We start from the raw sequence: 20335 nt of genomic DNA, 5'->3' as shown, positions 1-20335 counted from the left end.
AAACAGCAGCGGACCTCTGTCAGATTATTGCATGGCTCCAGAAAGCAAGTCGGAACATTTCCAATGACTTGACCCGAATAATCCTGTCAATAAGTAACTTTGATAGCCAAAATGATGTTAAATCATTATACAGAAGACACCTTACTTAATTTCAAAAGCCTTGTTTGCTAAAACTGCCTTGACTTAAGATATTTTACCCTCACTTCAACAGCTGTTGTCAAATAATCTAAGACTGATAATGAAGGGATAATCCACCGCCGCAAGCCATCGCGAGTTGTAGCTGGGTTTCAATATCAAATGAGCTATCCGATGATGCGGGTGTTCTTGTATATGCGAGTGCCGTGGCGTGTCCTTTAGCAGCAGAACCTTGTACCGAGGTGTGATGCGATGAAATCTGGAAGAAAAAATGAAGCAAGCGGTGTCGCTGAAACTGCTGATTGGACAGCGCTGTGGCTGATAGGGGGAACGTCTATTGAGCTATAATAGCTTTGGAAGGGAAATGTACTGTAATAATTCACCCCAAATTGTGTTATTTTCTGTAATTAGATTTCAGCTGTCTTTGATTTCTTCTGCACAGCAAATATGACTATATAAAAAGGCACTTGTGCACAGGGTTACTTTGATATTTTTCATAGACCATGTCTGGCTTTTATTTGTTAGTGTGCCAAAACGTTGAACAGTGTATTTTTTCCACATGTTGCGTAACTATGGCGAAATATAATCAGAGCTTTACAGTTGTAAATGGCACTCTTATTTCAGCAGGTTGGGAGCAATTTTTAATGCCGGTGGCAGTGTGCAAGACCGTATGGTTTATAGTTAAGTGTACAGTTTGAGTATTTTCTCTCCTGTCCTTAAACACTGGGAGGAGCTGAGAAGAATGATTTCAGAGGGAGCTGTCGGGACTCTGTCCAGTAGAGTTGGTTTAGCATTTGAGCTGCTGTGCAGCACCTTATCGTGCCAAAGGTTCCTTGATTGTTTTCCAGCAGCCCCAGTGTTGCCTGCACGGTTCTGCAAATCACCTTTGTTATGCTGCAGAAACAAGAAATCTCGACAGCGTCTCTTTTAGTGATTTAAAAATGGGAAGCCCAGTCTTGCGGTACTGATCCGCACATAAAAATCCATTTTCTTGAGCAATTATTCATTGGTCTCTCTGCAGCAGTGCCCTTCAGCTGTGGTGTCATTTTTGCCTGCCAGTTTTAGTCGCTGTATATGTACAATCATTTACATTAGTTTGAATTTCTGCAGTTTCCTTAGAGTCTCAGTGAAGCACAAAGGTTGCATAATAACATTGCGCGAGACCTGCCATTAAAAAGCGGTTTGTAACCTACAGTGTGATTTAAAATAATTTCCTGCACTCAATTTGACGGTGGGATCCCAGAACGACTCTCAGCACTAGACGGGCTGAAGTAGAGGTCTCTCTGAATGTGTATCCCTTTGCAATTAAAGGATATTTTTCAAATTCAAGGAAATGGTGAAATCTTTAATTATTTGAAATAACAGTGTGGCTGCCCTCCATTGCGAGTGCGCATGACTCGGCATATGTGGGTAATAAATACGATTTTTGGTTAACAGAGTTTAACAAAGATGGCTTGTTACTGTAGATATCGAATCATTCTCTTGTTGTGTGTTGTAACAGTATCTTGTAAACTTGACAGCTGACGTGTATTTTGGCAGAACATGACTGTTTCCACAGTCTCCCTTTTAAGCTGACTTTCAAAGGACCCAGAGTGTTTGCTTTCTTACGGCAGGTCCCAAAGGGTCACACTCAGGTTTTCTCTAAGATAAATACTCTATGCTGTGACTCCAGTTCAGCTTTGTGCTTTAGAGGAGCTGATCTGGCCAAGACTTCTCAGCACAGGCAGGCCTGAGCCGTTTGGGGAGCGAGACGCCAGGGCTGTTGCCCAACAGCCGCCCACACCCTCCTGGGACCCTGTTTGGGCACCACCGGTCTCTGCCGGCAGCACCACGACAGGTAAGTGCGGTGCGAGGCAGCCTGCATCAAACCTGGGCTCTGGCCCAAGCTGGGGGTGGTGGCGCTGGCCTTGCAAAGGCTGCCTCACCGCTTGTAAAAATTGACACTTGCTGTGAAGGAATTTTTAGGATTCCCCCTTTAAACTGATGCTGTGCTTGAACCATTAGAGCCTCACAGTACTCCTGCAGATCTGACGGCTTCTGCCAACGTGAGCAAGGTTAACAGCTGATGTTGCACTGCAGTGCTGCTGCTTTCTGAGCAGGCACCAGGCGAGAAGGGGGCAGCTTCTCTTCTTTCAACTTCGCTGCTGTGACAAGAAAATCCTGTATTTGAGCTGCAGAGGGGAAGCCTCTGCAACTGCCTGCGGAGCTGCAGGGGCTGTGTGCCCCTCTCGGTGCCCCCAGCTGCCCCGCGCCAGGTAGTGACAGGAGCTAACAGGACACAGCAGCTTCCCAAAGCTGGGACATCTGGGCCCAGCACCTTGCCTACTTCACCCTCTCCCAGGAGCAAGTCTTTAAGATTTTCTGCTTCGATGGCTTCATGCTTGAGGAGTGGCCAGCAGCTAAGGCCAAGATTTGATGTACAGCAGGTTGATCCAGTAAATCCAGGTTGGCAGTGTCCTACCAGAGTATTCGCCCAGAGTAAGCTCCCATATTATCACAGTCTTGGCAGAATAACGCCCGGCTAAAGCTCTTGTGTTCAGAAAATCCCAGAGCTTCTCGTTGTTGCCTGTGGCTCAAGTATGTTGGATGCCTGCAGAAACCCGTGCAGCCCCTGTGCAAACTCCTGTGGTTACATATCAGCATGGGGGTTCTGCGTGCAAACTGCGCATCAGCAGTGCAGGTTCAGGGCGTGACATTAACCTGTGGGATCATGCTGGTGCTGAATGCTGCAAAAACAGCAGACAGCTGTAATTTGGGGTAAAATATGCCATAATTTACACTAACAAAAATATAAATGATTGCAGAGGTTGCAGTAGTAGCAAGAGGGAAAGAAAAGGGGAGGGGGGGTGAATGCTGCAGTCATTCGGTGGTCTAAAACACGTGGCTTCTCCTTCACTCCCGGGTGCTGGTCCTGCACCGGCCCTGCTGCCCTGTGCTCCCTCCTGGGCTGTCACTCACAGGTCTCCGCTGCAGCAGCGAGGCGCTGCCGAGAAGGCAGAGGTGGTCAGTGGCAGGGTTCCATGGTGCTGCCGTGTTCAGTGCGCCCTTCGGCAAGGTCCTTGGTGCCCCTGGAGAGACTTTGAGGGGGACACCCAGTCCCTCTGGAGTGGGCTGTGTGCTTTGGTTCGACCAAAACCGAGACCATCCCATCTTCCTAAGCAGCAAAAATCTTGAAGGTGCAGATGACTTCAGCTCTGACAAATTCCAATGATCTGCTTCTGCTGTCCTTGAAACGTGCCAAAGATTTCACACCCTTCTAACAAATGCTTTTGAGGAATATCAGGCCCAAGCCAACGCCTCAATTATGAGCTTCCCATTGAGTTCAGCAGAGGAACCTTGAGGCCAGAGAGGTCACCAAAGTGTTTGTTTTTAGTATTTTAGGCTCTCCTTTCCATTTCTACCACGCCCCTGCATGGCACAGCAATGGCAGGAAGCAGCTGTGGAGGTGGGGCTGCCCATCCAGCAAAGCTGGGCTGCCAGCCCTGTGTTGGTGCTGGCCAGTCCACCATGTGCCATTGCTGCTTGTTAGCATACAGATGAGTCCTCAGCCTGCTTAGACACACACTCATATGTGTATGTAGAAACGTATGTGGTTTTTTTCTGGAGAGCCTGGACAGATAATGATAGCTCAGTGCTTCCAGACTAAAGCGACACTGTGATAAACCTTGCTAAGTGCTCAGGAAGGGCCTTTTCTCCTTCCCTCTCTTTGGGCTGGACCCTTCCCTTGCAAACGGTGGCAGTGCAGGCCCAGCCTTCGCCCCAGCTCAGCTCTCACATCTGCTGGTTTGTTTGTTTATGAGCTTCTCTATGGCTCCCAGGGCTGTAGGATGTGAGTGCCTCACAGACATGCATGTTGAGCCTCCGTACACCCTTGTGAGGTTGGGATGTGTTTGTCATCCTTGTTTTACAGGGAAGGAGCCAAGAACCACATGTTCTGGTTTGAGAGAGCCCATAGGCGATGGCCATTCTGCCAGGAGCAGCGCTGAAGTACTGAGGTGTCCCTGGAGAGGAGGACAAGGAGCCACCACAGCTCATCAGCTGTGACAGCCACAGCAGGCAGAAAGCTGTGGGAACTGCCCCTCTGCACTAAAACGTGTCCCACATGGAGCCTGGCAAAGCCCCAGCTGCTCTCCACACTCTGCAGAAAGCCAGGGGCATGGCCCCATGCTCCAGCACACATGTCCTGGGGTGGCAGTCCCCATAGGTTCCCCACCCAGGATGCTGCCACTGCAGATCCAACGGCACCAGTTTTAAAAAAAATAAGGGAGCGATAGCGCCCAGTAGTTTTCTGCTGGAAAAAAGATTTTGTGTAAGTATCCAGGTCAGCAGGCTTCATGGAGATAATCAAAAGTGACACTGCTGGTGAACAGGACCTGGGCTCTGCCAGCTTCCCCGGCTCGCCTCTGAGCTGCTGGACGAACCAGCCAGGAAAACAGGGCTACCGCTTAGTTTTCTTTGGAGGTTGATTCTTTATTCCTATCATTCCTATGTGAGGTGCTTCAGAGTATTTTGGGAGGTTATTTTTTTTTTTTGTCTGTGACAATCCAGGAGAAATTATTTTTTTTAAGCATCCCATGCGGGACCAAGTTTGACTGTAGCTGTAGCGCAGTACATATTCAGGGAGTAAGCTCGGACAGGTAGGAAAGCTGTCTGGACTTTTTCACTTTGCAATGTGTGTATGCTTGCAGCTCTGTATGCATGTGTTGTTATTGTAATCATAATAAATACTAGAGCCGTGAGAAATGTCTATAACCAAACCCAAACCAGGTGAAACTCGCCTGGTTTTGGGTTTCATTACAAACTCAAGGCTCAGGCCAGGTTTGTCGAGGTTCATGAACCTCTCTCTGAAGCTGGGCTCAGTTTCAAGCAATTCTGGGCCAAGTTTCAGGCAAATCTGGGCCAAGTTTTGGGTAAATTTGGAACAAATTTTAGGTGAATAAGAGATGATTTATGAATTTAGGTTTAAACCATACAAACCGTGGACTCTTTGCTTGGTTTCAATCTGTAACCAGGAAATGTTGGCACTTTGGCTGAGTTTCACTCCGATTTTGAATTTTGACAGTAAAAACAAAGCAAGCAGAGCAAAGAGGTGAGTCCCAAGAACAAACCACATAGAAACTGGTTCAAAGAGTGGGAGCCCAAAGCCCAGCACTGCACTGGGCACACGCCCGTGATGCTGCAGTGGCAGCAGGGTGTGCTCCCCCCACTGCAGGTGATACTGCCCATGCCCAGCCAGCAGGCTTACGTGCCTTGGGCTGCCCCAGTAAAGCCTCCAAATAATCAAGCCTTCCCCAAACTCTGAATCTGAAGTTGCATGTGAAATTTCCAAGCCTGGAGTGCATTGACTTTAGGTTGGGCTTAGGCAACAAAGAGCCAGCCCATACTGTGTGTTTGCATTTTGAGGGGTAAAGGAAACTACACGGGGGAACAAGGCCCATGGTATTTAAACATGGCTCACATCCAAGCGCATGGTGGGGAAATGGACTTCCTACTTGAATTGCTGAGATTCAGAGCAATGTGGTGCCAGTTCTCCAGCCTCAAGGTGCCCAACTGGGTTACGGGTCCCGGCTTGCCAGTGCTGCCAGCTCTGCCATGGCACAGGTACCTTAAAGATGGAAAAGAGCTGAAAACACCTCTCATGCAGATTTCTTTATATTCATTCAGTCCCTTTAAAGGGCTCTCCAGACATAAACTTGTCTTTTTAAATAAAAAAATATATATCATCATTAAACCCCTTGATCATGAGATTCTTTTTGCGCCAAACATAAACTGTAGATGGAAAATATTTGAGCAGGAGCTGGCTTCAACTATCAGGCAAAATATGAACAGCTGAACTGGGAATATAAATGCTGAGTCCAGAGAAGAAGGTGATAGCACAAGTTGCTGCTGCTTTGAGAAACACGTGATAGGAGGGATGGGCAGGAAGAGAGGAGGAAGGTGCCAGCACAGAACAGGCGAGGAATATGAAGGGAACCGCACTGTCAGTCTGTATTCACGTCAGTGCAAAGCTGAAACAACAGGAAACTGGGAGGGAGGAGAAAGGGAATGAGCGGCTCGGTAGTGCTGGCTCTGCAGGGCGGCTGCTCAAAAGCCTTTTTGACGTGAATCAACAGCCATCTGCCCTGGCGGTAGCCAGCGCCACCAGGCTACCAGCCTTAACGCAAAGCCTTCCCCATCAGCTGACACTCCAGAGCCAACCACCACTTTAAGCGGGACTGTAAAGCTGCCCACAAGACTTTGGCTGGCGATGAGTTACCAAATGAACCAAACAGAAAAAACCCTGAGGCCTGTCAGGATCAGATCATTATGTGACCTTAGTAAGTATTGAGTGTAGATTAGTAAGTCCTTAAAGACAATTTCTCATTTACTGAATTAAAAAAAAATAAATAAAAAGGATAAACAAGCAAGAAAGAATTTAACAGATTTCCCATTTCACATGTTTAAGTTGTACTTGCCAAAGGCATAAATCCCCTTCACTGAAAGCTTTTCACTATCAGTTTTTTGCCTCCAGTTTTCAAATCCGCTCCTGTAAAAGACATCCCAGTACTTTTACAAGATCTCAATGTCCCTGCAGCACTGGGGAGAAGTAGCTGCAACAAAGGATGTAAAGCTCTGAGCTCCTCTGTCTGTTAGCAGAGCTCTTGCATCAAAGCACCACAGAGGCGAGATGCTCCCACATGTTAGACCAGCAATGGTTTCTACTCTTGGGGTACAACTGTGGCAAGATACATCCTGAGGCCAGAGCTGGAGAATCCCAAGTGGAGACTCGGGTCCTGAGAGCTGCTATAAGCTATGACAAAGCTTGGGTGAACGATGGGCGGAGGTCCCAAGGATACCTGCTCTTTATTTTTAAATCTTGTATCGAGTCTGTGTTGCATGGATTAAGACTGAAAGTAGCACCCAGGAATGAAAGGAAAGGGAGGGAAAAAAAGGCTGAAAAATATCCGTTGTCCCCATGCATATGCCTACTATGCACTCCTATACCCCAAAATACGCTGGGAACAAGAGTGTTTTCTGCTCCACAGTGGCGGAACAGATAAAACCATGGGAGGAAATTGTGGGTCCCAAAGTGACTGCCAGGCCTAGGTTGAAGGCCAAGTCTGGCAGGAGTTGCAAAACCCTCTGGTGAAAAAAAAAACAGATTATTTGTGTTGGGTTCATTTGTGCTAACAAAGAGCATAGTCTTGAGTTCCCCACAGACCAGCCTAGGATTCATTTTAAAAATGGAGACTTGGTAAAGGATTTATGCAGTGGGACCTCTCCACCAGCCCCATAAGCATTAGATACCTCATGTCCTGCATGATGTCCAACCAGGAGCAGTCCTGTGAGAGAAGCAGCTGAACATTGTGCTTTGAGCACCAGTTGGGAAGGCAGGGTGGAAGAGAATTAAATGCTGGCTTTGATATCAGCTGAACCCCCATCCCTGCAAAGTCTGCAAGTAACCAAATTCCATTTGCCACGAGCTTCATCAGTGCCACCAGCCTGACCCAGCCAGGCAGTAGCATGCTTTTCAAATCTACTGCAACAACAAAGTCCTGAAATAATAGCTAGTTATTCTGCCATGTCTGAGCTGCTGTGATCTGCCCTAAAGCTGCCGCTTTATGGCACGTGCTGGCGTGCCGAGTCATGCGTCGATGGTACTTGTCTGCTACTTGTGCAGAAGGAGCAATGTACCACAAGGCTTTCGTACATCTGCTCCAGAGGCAGAGCTCACATGCAGAGAGATCAGCCATGGGCCTGCAGCCAGTCATTACGTTCATGCAGAAATGTCATTTTCAAGGCAAGGGCAATATAAAGGCAGGTGAAGTACATCCACCGGTCAGAAAGCAAATGCATGTTAATGCACAGAATTATGTTATATGTGGGGGTAGATCCTGATACTAGTTGTTGCCCCTTTTTCTTTCCTTGGACATTACAACAAAAGTAAAAGCCAGCAGTAACTTTGTGTCCTACTAGTCTAGATTTGTCCAGATCTGCCTTTCTGGGGTAGATACCTTTAGTGGCAAGTAGGTTTGGAGCCTGTCGGCTCCAAAGATATGTCAGCAAACTGATCTCTTGTGACCCAGGGTTCTGCTCAGAATGGTTGGATTACATTTATAAAGTGAAATAAGAAAGATGACGGTTGATCAGAGTAATATAAACTATGGCATGGAAAATGAATTTTGAAAGAAATGCACAGATAAATCATTTATCCTCACCAATACCCTCTCTACGTTTCTTATCCCAGTAATTGAGACCATGTGTTGTGCTGCAAACAATAACTATGGGAAATTACTCATGATTCTTCCTTCATAAACTTGGGAAATGAAAGTGATGGGAAGTATGATCATCTTAATTTTTTTTTTTGTTAACAGCTCTAAATTATTAGGGTGGGAAGAAAATGTCAATAGAACATAAAAGTGCTTTGTATAGTGTTCACATTTGCTCATACTTTCAAATCCACTGTGGCTTATTAGTTCATGGGAAAAATGACAAAAAGGAATAAAACCCAGAAAATGATTCCAGTATCAACATCTTGCCTCTATAGTAACAGAGACATTGTAACTTGTGGGTAAAAAGTGACAATATTAGGAAATGTTTGTTGGGCAATTGTGGTGATTAACCCCCTCCTTCCCCCGCTACCTCCAGCTTCCCATCAGCCTGACACTTTCCTACAGATTAAAGAGCGCCCATCGCTCTGTGCTGCTCCTTGTATTAGAAGCCTGGAGCTAGTGAGGCCCTTAACCTCTGTTTCAAGAGTTTATTGCTCAGCTGTAAAAATTCTCCCAGGGCTGAAACTTGACAGAAAAATGTCTTTGCCTGGGAGGAGTTTCTGTTCTGAGTTTGGTTTGAATTAGTTCAGCCCTTTTCCACTTTCAGTAGGACAATGGAGCAGGATTCCCTCTCTCTCCTTCTTTTTTCTTTTTAAATAAAGTGAACATCCCGGCAGGGCAGTACACATGGCAGGCGGCACTCACACCCCAGCCCTCCCTGCAGCTCTAGCACAGGGTCAGTGCTGGCCACGGCAGCCGTTTTCCTGCCCTGCCACGGGCCAGACTTCACCCCTTTGCTTGCACAGATGCTGGCTCAGGCCGTGGCTTGTGCCGAGGCTGCTGAGGGCCAGCTTGGCCACAGTGCAAGCCAGGAAAGTCCGCCCTTACTGCTATTGCTCAAGGGACCCGCTCACTGCAATGCAGAACCACCCAGGCCACACCTCCATGGGGCTTTTGGCTTTTCCCAGAGCTGGGCCGTGTGCCAGCATGAGCCTGTCCTCCCGTGGTGAAGGCACAAGTCGGCCCCGCTCGGCCCCAGGCTCACAGTGGAGTAGCGGGTGGTTGGTTTTCTGGATGAAGGGCTTGGCCCAGGGAAGCTGCTCTCTGCAGACCTCGGCCAGGGGATTCATTTCTAGAAGCAAGAGCGCTAGATCTATTTCACTGCTGCATGGGCTGCCTGCGGGGCTGGTAAATCTATTATAACAGTCAATGCTTTATGAATGAGGTCCAGCCCCACCAAAGTCAACAGCAAAACTCCCATTGATTTCACTGGAACAAGATTTTTACCCCAAATACTCAAAGTGCCCCTGGGATCTCACCCATGCTCAGCACAGCCATCCACAGCTCCAGCGGGGGAAAGGAGAGCAGAGAAGGGCCCTGGTGCTCCCTCAGCTGAGCCTGAGTCCTGCTCAGGCAGGTGCGCTGAGAACATCGCTTTGGCAATACCGACAGGCCTAGGTGTGAGATGATGGGTGCAGCTGAGGCAGCTGACGGAAATCCTTTGACACAGAAGCAGAACTTTATTGGTCAGTGGAGTTTTGCCCTGATCTCTCACAGGACCAGCGTGTAAGTAACAAACAAATAAAAATTTCTATGGATGGAGAGATGTCCCACCCGCCCAGGAGTGCCTTGACCCTGTGCCAGTAATCCAGCCTCCATAGTCACTTCTCTGTGTGCATTTAATTGACTGAACAGCTACTTGATATCATCCAGAACTGCTTATAAAATTAAATGTTATTAAACATAAGGGCAGACTCATAATACTTGCCAACACTTCTTTCAATAATGATGCTATGCTTGCCACTCCACAGATCTGACCTGCCACTTGAGAACTCAAATGACCCATAACTTAACATGGTTTATCCACCTATAAATTCAGGCAGGTTCATTAGTTGGACCTGGCGTGTTATGTCATATTCCGTCCAACTCTTTTACAACCATTTAATTGCTTCCTGCTCATATACTTTCCCATCACCCCAGCACATATGACCCCTGGTGCCAATATTTTCCCATCTACCTGAGTAAATGAAGAAGTAAGATCAGCATCTTATTCCAGAAAACAGAGCTAAGGAAGTTAATTGCTGTTGTTTAACAGTTATTTCACTGGTTTCTTCTTGTTTTGCCAACTCTCCCATACCTTACCATTTGCTAAGCTGACCAAAAGGTTTTCTCCATTTTTGGATTCAAGCACCTTTTTTTCTTTGGCAGCTATTTTAGAGTCACCCTCCCACTGATCACAGGTGGGATTTCTCTAAACTACACTATGGGATTTCTCATATATGGAGCTCTTCCAACAGTCATATTGGGGTGGGAGCTCAAATCTGAAATAAGAGAAGTCTGGCACCCTAAAGGCATTGTACATGGATTTTTTTGATGTCTAGGAAGAGCCAAGGTTCAGTCAGGTTTAGTCCCCACACGGACAGAGCATCAGTAGCAGCTCCTTCCCATTTGCTGCAGTCTAAATCCAGGTGAAGCTCACGCTGCTTCCCTTCATTTGGGTGGCAACTAATCCAGCCTCTCCTTCACTGCCTGCTTTCCTGAAAGGCGTACAGGAGCTCAGCAGCTGTTAGACATTTACCGCTTGGTTCAGTTTGGCTGAAGCTGACCAGTGGCTTTGCATTTTTACTAGAAGACATTTAGGCACACATACAGAGAAAGCAACTGTGAGTATTAAAGGTAGCTCATGGCTTATAGTCACCGTGAAAAAGTTCAACTGTACAGCACTTGACACAATTTCAATCAATGCTGTATGAGGGTTCCTTTCCACTCCTCCCTCTCATTATAGAAGCTAATTAGGAAAGTGTTTATTTTTTTTTTTTAACCTAAGGTGCTGTAAATGTGTCTTTAAAAAGAAAAAGAAAGAAGTCCTTCAATCCCCTTGTGCTGTGACACCACAGAGATTTTTACTTAGAGCCAAATACATATCAGGTTGGACTCTGAAAACCAAGCCATCATTTTTATTTCCCCTTCTGCTCCTTTGAATGCACGGTTTCTTTCTGCTTATTAGTCATTTCACAGATTGTTTCCTGATGTTACACGGCATCAGAATTGTTGCTTTAGGGAATGAAGTGGTGCCCAAAAGTATGCCACCTAGCCTAGCACGAGAACTCTGTCATCCTTCTCCATAGTACCTGGTCCCTCCAGGTCAGAAGAAGCAGGTGGCATAAAGCCAAATTTCTTTTCAGGAAGGATAGAAATATAAACTGATCTATTAACTCTCAGTACTGCATGGTCTACTATAAGCACCAGAGAGAGGGCACTTGCTGCTTTTCCTTTGCAGAGCTGGCAGGAAGAGACCCCATGTCTGCAATCTGCTCTGGGACCTGATTTGAGTTTTTAGTGTCACCTGATCTTCAGGATGTTAAGACAGAAAACAGTTAACATCTATGGATGCCACACAGATGGGTGGGAAAGGGTGAGCTGTGCTTACAGCACTTGGAGCTTGAGGAGCTCAAATAACTAAATGGTTTATTTTGAGCAGCTGTATGAAATAGACCTTGCTGGTAGCTCTGAAGTCTAGGGGTAATTGCAAAGTGGGAGAGAGTTAAATAGAGAGAAACATGTTGTATGAAGTCCATAGAAAGTACATGCAGCCCTTGTGGTCCTATCATCTCTGCCTGAATTGGGAAGCTGAATGTGTTTGTCTACTCATCTTGAGCAATAAAATTCTCTTTGACCCACAGAGTGGCAGTCCACTCGTGTTAAAAAATTACCTCTTCCAAAACTAATTCATTTTTTTACAGATGCCACTAAGCTGAGTTGTAGTTGTAGACTGAATAAAGTCATTCTAGATGGAAGTGATAACAATTTTCAGATGAATAGGATAAAATAATGTAGTGCACACAACAGATAGCTGGACACCTAACAGTGCTGGGACTAAATTTCTCACTGATTACTACGCAAAGCAAATGCTAAGAAAGATTGCTGGTATTGCAATATCCAGAGAAGAATGATCTACTGTAAAATAACTTCCTAACTTAGATTTTATGGTTTAACATTTAGAAACTTCTTTCAGAAAGCAGATGGTTACAGAGAGGATTAGCAGCTCTAGCAGAGGGTGGGCAGACTTTCAGTGAATTCTCCCTGCAAGTTTCCAATCAATGAGTTCACACTGTCTTTTATTTTGCAGTCATTTGTCTAGTAATTTTTAAAATTTTGTAGTGCAAATCTTTCCTGCTTGGTACAAAAAAAATCTTTATATAACCTTGGGAAATTGCATAAGCAAGAAATGGCTGTTAACAGCTGCAAATGTTTATGTGGCTCTCCTGTGCTGGAGAGGTAGTGAGCAGGAGACTGGCTGGTGTGAACATCTGCAGCCAATAATTACAGCCTGTTCTCATTCCCCTGCTTTCTGAGGATTTGTAGTATTGTTGAGCTGGTCTGGTGAAGAAAACATGATCAGTGTGTTCAGGATTTTGAGCTACTGAAGAAGATGTAAGTAGGTCCTGTTTTCTTCTAGTCTAAGGTGTTATAGATGGAGCATAATCTCTGCAGGTTGTGAACCAGTTTGGTTGCTAAAAGACTATGAGAAATAAGTAATGAGTGGTATGAAGCCTAAGTTCAAGGAGCAATTCAAAAGTCCTTTCTAGCTTAGAAAATGACTAATCTGATTTTCCAAGACTGAAATTACTTCTCAGGAAAAGCTTCATTTTATCAGTGAGGTATGTGGGGGGAAAGGAATTGCTGTTGATCGCTGCTGCTCTTTGGTTTATGGGCTGAAAATGACCAAGTGAGAGGGAGTGATGTCCAACCTGAAAATGATATTCTTCTGTCACACTAAGATAAGCAATGCTCTGCAGTGCCGAGTCCCAGTTGCTCTCCCACCCTTGGCCTGTTCCCCACAGCTAGGGAAGCACCAGTGGTACGAACTTCACTGGCAGGTTTCAGAGGGCCCTAATGTCTAGGTGCATCACTGCATGTTAAATGTCGTAGATTCCCTTTTTGTTTTGTACTGCACATGGCTGCCAGATGGGTATTTAGTACTTACTTGTGTGTTGATAATCAAAGTGTTTGTGACACTAAAGGACAAATCACCCTCCCCTGGAAATTAAACATTCATGCCGCAATCTCCTGATCCTCGGTGAGTATTACATTAGTCAATTTGTGGCTAGCCCAGTAACTTGATAGCAGTGAATTATGTAGCTATGTGGGAACTCTGGTTTTTGGAACAGGCTGATGTTCCCAAGCTCAGGCCCAGTGCTGCTAGGGTGTGTCATCTGTGTGAGGCACTTAGCGGAAAGAAAAAGCTGCAGTGCCACGGTCTCCAGTGCTTTCTGGAGGACAAAAAATAGCAGCAATATTACACCAGGGTAAGAATGGAAACAAACAGAACTATTTCTCCAAAAAGAATTTTTCTTTGTAGTGAGAGACTGATTGGTTAAACAGGCTTTCAGTTGACGCTATGTTAAATTACCTGTTTTACTAATGAATATTTTAGGTTTAGACATGATAAAGCTGAGAGTGGGTTCATGCTGACCAAATGTCCTCTCTGTACCTTCAGCTCCATGCTTAGAAGTTTTACAGGACCCAGTGTAGTTCTCCTGGAGAAGCTGGCAGTTCATGGCCTAGATGGATGTACTCTTTTCTGGGTTAAAAACTGGCTGGATGGCCGAGCCCAGAGAGTTGTGGTGAATGGAGCTAAATCCAGTTGGCGGCCGGTCACAAGCGGTGTCCCCCAGGGCTCAGTCCTAGGGCCAGTCTTGTTTAATATCTTTATCAATGACCTGGATGAGGGGATTGAGTGTGCCCTCAAATGTGTAAATTTGCAGACGACACCAAACTGGGTGGTAGTGTTGATCTGCTTGAGGGGAGGAGGGCTCTGCAGAGAGACCTGGACAGGCTGGATCGATGGGCCAAGGCCAGCTGTATGAGGTTCAACAAGGCCAAGTGTCGGGTCCTGCACTTGGGTCACAACAACCCCATGCAGCCCTGTACTCGGTGCTGGTGAGGCTGCACCTCGAATACTGTGTTCAGTTTTGGGCCCCTCACTACAAGAAGGATGTTGCATTGCTGGAGCATGTCCAGAGGAGAGCAACCAAGCTGGTGAGGGGTCTGGAACACAAGTCATACGAGGAGTGGCTGAGGGAACTGGGGTTGTTTAGTCTGGAGAAGAGGAGGCTGAGGGGAGACCTGATCGCCCTCTACAACTGCCTGAAAGGAGGCTGTAGTGTGGTGGGGATCAGCCTCTTCTCCCTGGTAACAGATGATAGGACAAGGGGGAATGGTTTGAAGCTGTACCGGGGCACGTTTAGGCTAGACATAGGAAAAATTTCTTCACCGAAAGGGTTGTCAGGCTCTGGAATGGGCTGCCCAGGGAGGTGGTCGAGTCCTCCTCCCTGGAGGTATTTAAAAGAAGGATAGATGAGGTGCTTAGGGACAGGGTTTAGTGGTGGGATGGCAGGGTTAGGTTAAAGGTTGGACTCGATGATCTTAAAGGTCTTTTCCAACCAAAGTGATTCTATGATTCTATTCTATGATTCCATGATTTCATTGTTGTGGGATAATGAGTGAAAGAAGCTAATCCTGACTTGCGGCAGAAGCAAGCCTTAGTCCTGGTGTCGACTTACACTTGTGCTGGATTTAGTCTACCATGGGATTAAGGGTAACTACCAGAATCTTAGCCCAACATCCCCATGTCAGTCCAGACTCGAGGAAGGAGAGGGATGACATCTGAGGACCTAAGACTCAAAATATTTCTCTCTATTCACTCACTCTAAAAATAGTTTTGTTGTTAAATTCCAGTCTGAATGCCACTGATTTCAGCAGTATCCTGCTGTATTTTTGAAAATCGCCACTACCTTCAGTACTTGCATAACAGCCTCGTGCTTCTTCATCCTTTCTAATGCGTTCAGACTTCAAATTTAGTCTGGAAATTAGAGAGAAAACTGGATTGTGATAGAGCCAAATAATCTGCTGAAGTTGTAAGAAACATTCAAAAAGTTACCAATGTGGCTTTTAAAAATAGCAACTTATTTGTTACTAAGTGCCAGACTCTGGCCTGCCTGGCATACCTGTGCAGTTTGGTTCACAAGTATCAGGGATGCTGGCCTATGTGGACCCCTTGCAGACAGCTTTCAGCTCTGGAGAAGATTTCTCCACAGGACTGTTCTGCAGCAGATGGAAAGGCCTGGAATGTACGATACCTTCCTAAGCCACATAATGGGGTGTGTTTGTCTGTCAGGGTCCCCCTGAATTCCAAGAGATATAATGGTGTTGGATTTGGGTTTTTTTTATTATTTTTTTATTTTATACAATAGCAAAAGAGATGGCTTTAATTTTATGCTTATTGATGTAAGCAAATGCATGCACTTTGTATGAAGTGTTTGAATTACCATGTGGCTGTGTCCAAGGCTATCATATCAAACATGTCTTTCAGAGCCAAGATTCTTGCCCAAGAACCCACCCAAAACTTTACTGTATGAGGTATGAAGCAACAACAGGATCCACTGAATCATCATCTGATGAAACCAGGAGTGCCCAGTATTGCCCAACAAAAGGTTATGTAGGGCCCTAATGAAGTGTTTCTTTTGCATAAAAGGGAACAGATGTAGCCAACCTCATGAGAAACAGAGCTGTGACCTGCTGTGAGTTCCCACTGGGCAAAGTTTCTTTCAGATCTGAGAAGTTGCTCCAGCTGAGTCAGAATATTCCTCTGGTACCACCATGCCTCCGCAGGCTAGATTTCTAGATTTAGATCTGTGTTGCCATAGGCTGCATTCTACCATGTTTCATTTAGTTACTGTATTGGCAAAATACCTTTAGACTTTGCAAACTGTTGGAAATCTGACTGCTAGCTGAGGAGCTCTGCTGTATGGACCAACACTGTTCACAAACTGGTTCTGCCCTAGAGGCCAGTGGTGTATCTCACGTGGAGAATCAAGCCTTGTCACTTTGCCCAAGTTTTGGATGGCAGAGATTGCGAATCTTCCTGCTGTACTTTGAGGTGTAACTGTAATTGTGTTTGCACCAGAACTGCAGTGGCAACAGGGTAATGTAGAAAGTCTGATCTTTCAACTGAAGAATAAATGTGACAAAGTGGCTCTTGTGTGGTAGCAAAAAGGTAGTAGGCTTCTGATAGTAACAGACTAAGTGAAGAATAGGGAAGAAATACTGACACGTTTGTTGCTGACCAAGGATTTCTAGATGAATTCCTGCATCTGTTAGTGAACTAAAGTCTTCAGGCCAGATTTGGAGCTTATAAATCCAAACGATATCTTGGGTAAACAGTACAATAAGTGGTTAGGCATTGTATTTCTTCTGCATTGAAGTAAGCAGCATGCTGACATCCGCTGCAGTTACTATATATTGGTGCAAGTGTTTCAGGGAATCCTGGTGTTAAGGGCCAGAATAAACCCAACTACCATGATGGGACATGTTCCCATTGGCATTCTTGTTGCCTGTCACCCCATACTAGAGTTATTTGCTCAGTGGTATTAGTTAGAATTCTGAGTTCCAAACCAGATCTTTATTAAATCTTCCAGGAAAGCAACAACACCGTGGATGTCAACAGGGCCTTCAGCATCAAAGCCACAGAATAAAATTATAGATGGAAAAGACCTGTTAGGTCATCTACTCAACCCATCAGCCAATGCAGGATTGTTCTCTGTGGTGTATTTTTTCCCTTCTTTGTCTGCATCAAGCCAAAGGGTTTTCCACAGCTTCCCTGGGGAGACTATGACATAGCTAACTAGCTCTTGCCTTTAGGAATAACTTTGAGTCCGCAAAATAACAGAAGCGTTCTAAGTTTCATTTTGATGGAGAAAAGGAACGCTGAGAGAAGGACCTTGAGCCTTATGACTATACTGTGTCTCAGATGTAATTCTATCTTAATCACTTCTTGTATACAGATCATATGAGGCTAACAGTGTGTCCCACCCCACATCTGTCTCTTCCAATAGTTACTCCTTGGACAGATTTTGTCATCTTTCAATAGTAAGTAGCACACAAATCCAGAACAATTGCATTTCGCTTGGCAAATGTTCAGAATTTGCCCTAACTAGTGTTTGAAGTGTTCTGTCTGACTCTGACTCCTTTTAATTGTGCCAAAGTTCTTTGGCAATTAGTGATCTGATGTCCCAGAAACCCATAAAAATTAATTCCAACATATTTTCTTTAGGTGAATTAAAAACACTCAACAGATGTTTACTAAAAACAACTGCATTTACAGATAGAGAACTCTTGACAGCTATTGCTTTAAGACTTCCAAATGTTTTCATTCAAATCTCCTGGGCACCTACTGTGATCAATCATAACTTTCTGACATCTTGATCTCTTGAAAGGAAATGCTTCTGGCCAAATACATGAACGTGCTTTTTGAGCTTGGGTATTGGGCATTAACAAACATGAATCCAATTATTTTTTTCAGAGGGAATAAAATACTTCCATAGCTATTAAAGCATGCAGTCCTCTGACTTTTGTGGAGATCTATGTGCATGTGAATTCTTGAAGCTAACCATGGAGCTAGTTTTAAAATAATGCCAGTACTCTTAGCATTCTGATGAGGGCTGTATTGGTTTTACAGTTCTCAGCCACAGAAAATTACATTTAACATGCATGATAACTTTAAAAATACTAGTTGTAGAGCTATGGAAGGCCACAATTAGTACCATTTTGTGACTGAGTTGTGCTTCACACAATGAGCAAGGACTCAGAAGAAGCCTTTGTCTGACTGCCACTTTGGCTATGGGGAAAGGGGGTAAATCTGAATACCCAATATGTCTTTGTTAGCAGTTGGATGTCATTTTCTTTTGTTTAGCATTTGCACAGTGCTCTGTGTAATGTAAGAATATAATAAAGCTTTGCCAGCAACAGCACCAGACTTTAAGAACACGCACAGGCCAGTGAGACTATGTAATGTACTTCCTCATAAGGCAGCAGTAGAAGAGGCAATTTAATAGGCTTATGATGGAGTTGTAACAGAAAGGGTTTTCCTTGGGCTATTGGCATGTGCTTTAGAGTACTAAACCAGGAGTTTTTCTCATAGGTCTAATTTTGATTCTAATGCCTACCTTGTAAGCGCTTTTCCTTTGCACTGGTTAAACAGAGCTTAAATTAGTTCTCTACTGTCCATTAGAAGAGAGCAAGTTTCACAGGAATCTTTCAACTATGTATTTAGACAGTCCTACCAATGCTTGCTAGCTGATGGCACACCTGGAAAATGCAAGTTTGTCAAACCAGAAGGTACAGATCAATGAGCAAAAGCATGAGGGGAAAAGCTGCTATCCAGGGAGACCCCTAAGGGATCCTAAGATATGAGTTAAGCCTTAGCTTTCTCCACATCTACTCTATTTGCACAGTCATGGTATTTGTAATAAACCCCAATATCATCCCTAACCTGGGTTAGTACCAACAAGGCAGTGTCATGATTAACAGTCCTACCACAGGCATACAGCCCTGGTTTCAGTGTTGCATTGTTTTTTCTGATCTGTGGCTCTAGAGGCACTCTGTGTTCTCCCATAGCTCAAATATAATGGAAGCAGGAGGAGTAACCCATTTGCTGGGCAGATGTTGCTAGCACGCTGCTTTATCAGTGCATGTCATTGCACACCAGCTCAATACTGGGATGAAGTTGACTCTTCCAGACAACCATGGCTGCAGCTTTGCATGAATTTCTTTAGCCTGAGTGCCAGCTTAAACAGACCCTATCCCTCTCCTCATCCAGCTGTTGTATTATTTTGGCAGCTACTCAAAATTTCTTGGAATAATTGCAAATAAGTAACAATTTTTCATTTAACCTATAAGCAATCCTGGCATCAGTGATCATTTGCATGCTTTAATATATACATAGCCATGCCTTCAACACATGTTCTGAATTTTTGAATAGCAAACTTCAGGAGTAAGGGGACAGAGGTGGAGTCCAATTTGTTGTTATTGTTGTTAATGTAAGTTCTCATAGCTTTAAAATCAACTTTATTAGTAAAAACTAATTATTTAAAAATAAATAGGCAGGCCCCATTGGCAAGCAGGTGCCTGGGAGTAGACAAGACTGAAAAATCCAGAATCCTGTTGTAGAAACCATGCTACTCTGAAGTGCCTGAGCTGTGATTTTCTGTTCAGTCTAGGCTGTCCCATAAATGCTAAGCATCTCGAAGGTCATCCAAATAAAAAGTAAATGCAAACAGAGGCTACTTCTCCCACACAGCAGACTTCCAGCCTGCTCAAGATACAATGGTGAAAGCTTGCCTGTTTTGACTACTAGTCAGTCTTACTCAGCTGGCATTTGGGAAAGTTATGAACAGCAGTCAGGAGGCTCTGTGCAGGTGACCTGGGATGGGTCACAACATATGTCATGCTTCCAGAAATATGAAGCCCTCTTTAAATCTGCTCTTAAAGCCTCTCTCAGCTAGAAACTGATAACATGATGTACAGCACTGCACTTGAGTGAGGAATGATGTTCTGACAAAAATACCAGTACCTTGCTGCCTCCCTGGAGCAGCAGTGTGGCTTTTCACTTGGTAGCAGTATTCCAGGCAGTGAGGTTTTCCAGTTCTTCCTGAAGAACTTTTATTGGTTTAATTGGTATGATTAATATTAAAAAACAACAACAAAAAAACCCCCAAAAACCCAACCAACCAAAAAACCCCACCCCAACCCCAAAAAACCTCACCAAGTTAATGAAGTGGGAGCTCTCAGTCTGTTCTGACTCAGCTGTCTCTTCCTTTTCACATCCAGGGAGGGCAATGAGTTCTCTGCTGCTGGATGCATGATTTCCCGGCATTGTCATAACTCCTTTTTCAGTTTTCTCACATTACTAATGCCTCAATGCAAGTTGAAAAGAAAGGTAAGAACAGGACTGAAATATCATACTTTCTCCCCTAACAAAAGACCTCCTCCTTTTCTTTGGCTGCTGCCAGCCTATGTATTGCTATGATACACTGTCATAGGGTAGGATAGACACAAAAAAATCATTCTTGCAGAATTTAAATGGCTTCAATGACCTGTAATGCTGA

Source organism: Egretta garzetta, unplaced genomic scaffold, assembly GCF_000687185.1.
Source record: "Egretta garzetta isolate BGI_Z169 unplaced genomic scaffold, ASM68718v1 scaffold287, whole genome shotgun sequence".
Taxonomy (NCBI): Eukaryota; Metazoa; Chordata; class Aves; order Pelecaniformes; family Ardeidae; genus Egretta; species Egretta garzetta.
This window is presented reverse-complemented; position numbering follows the sequence as displayed.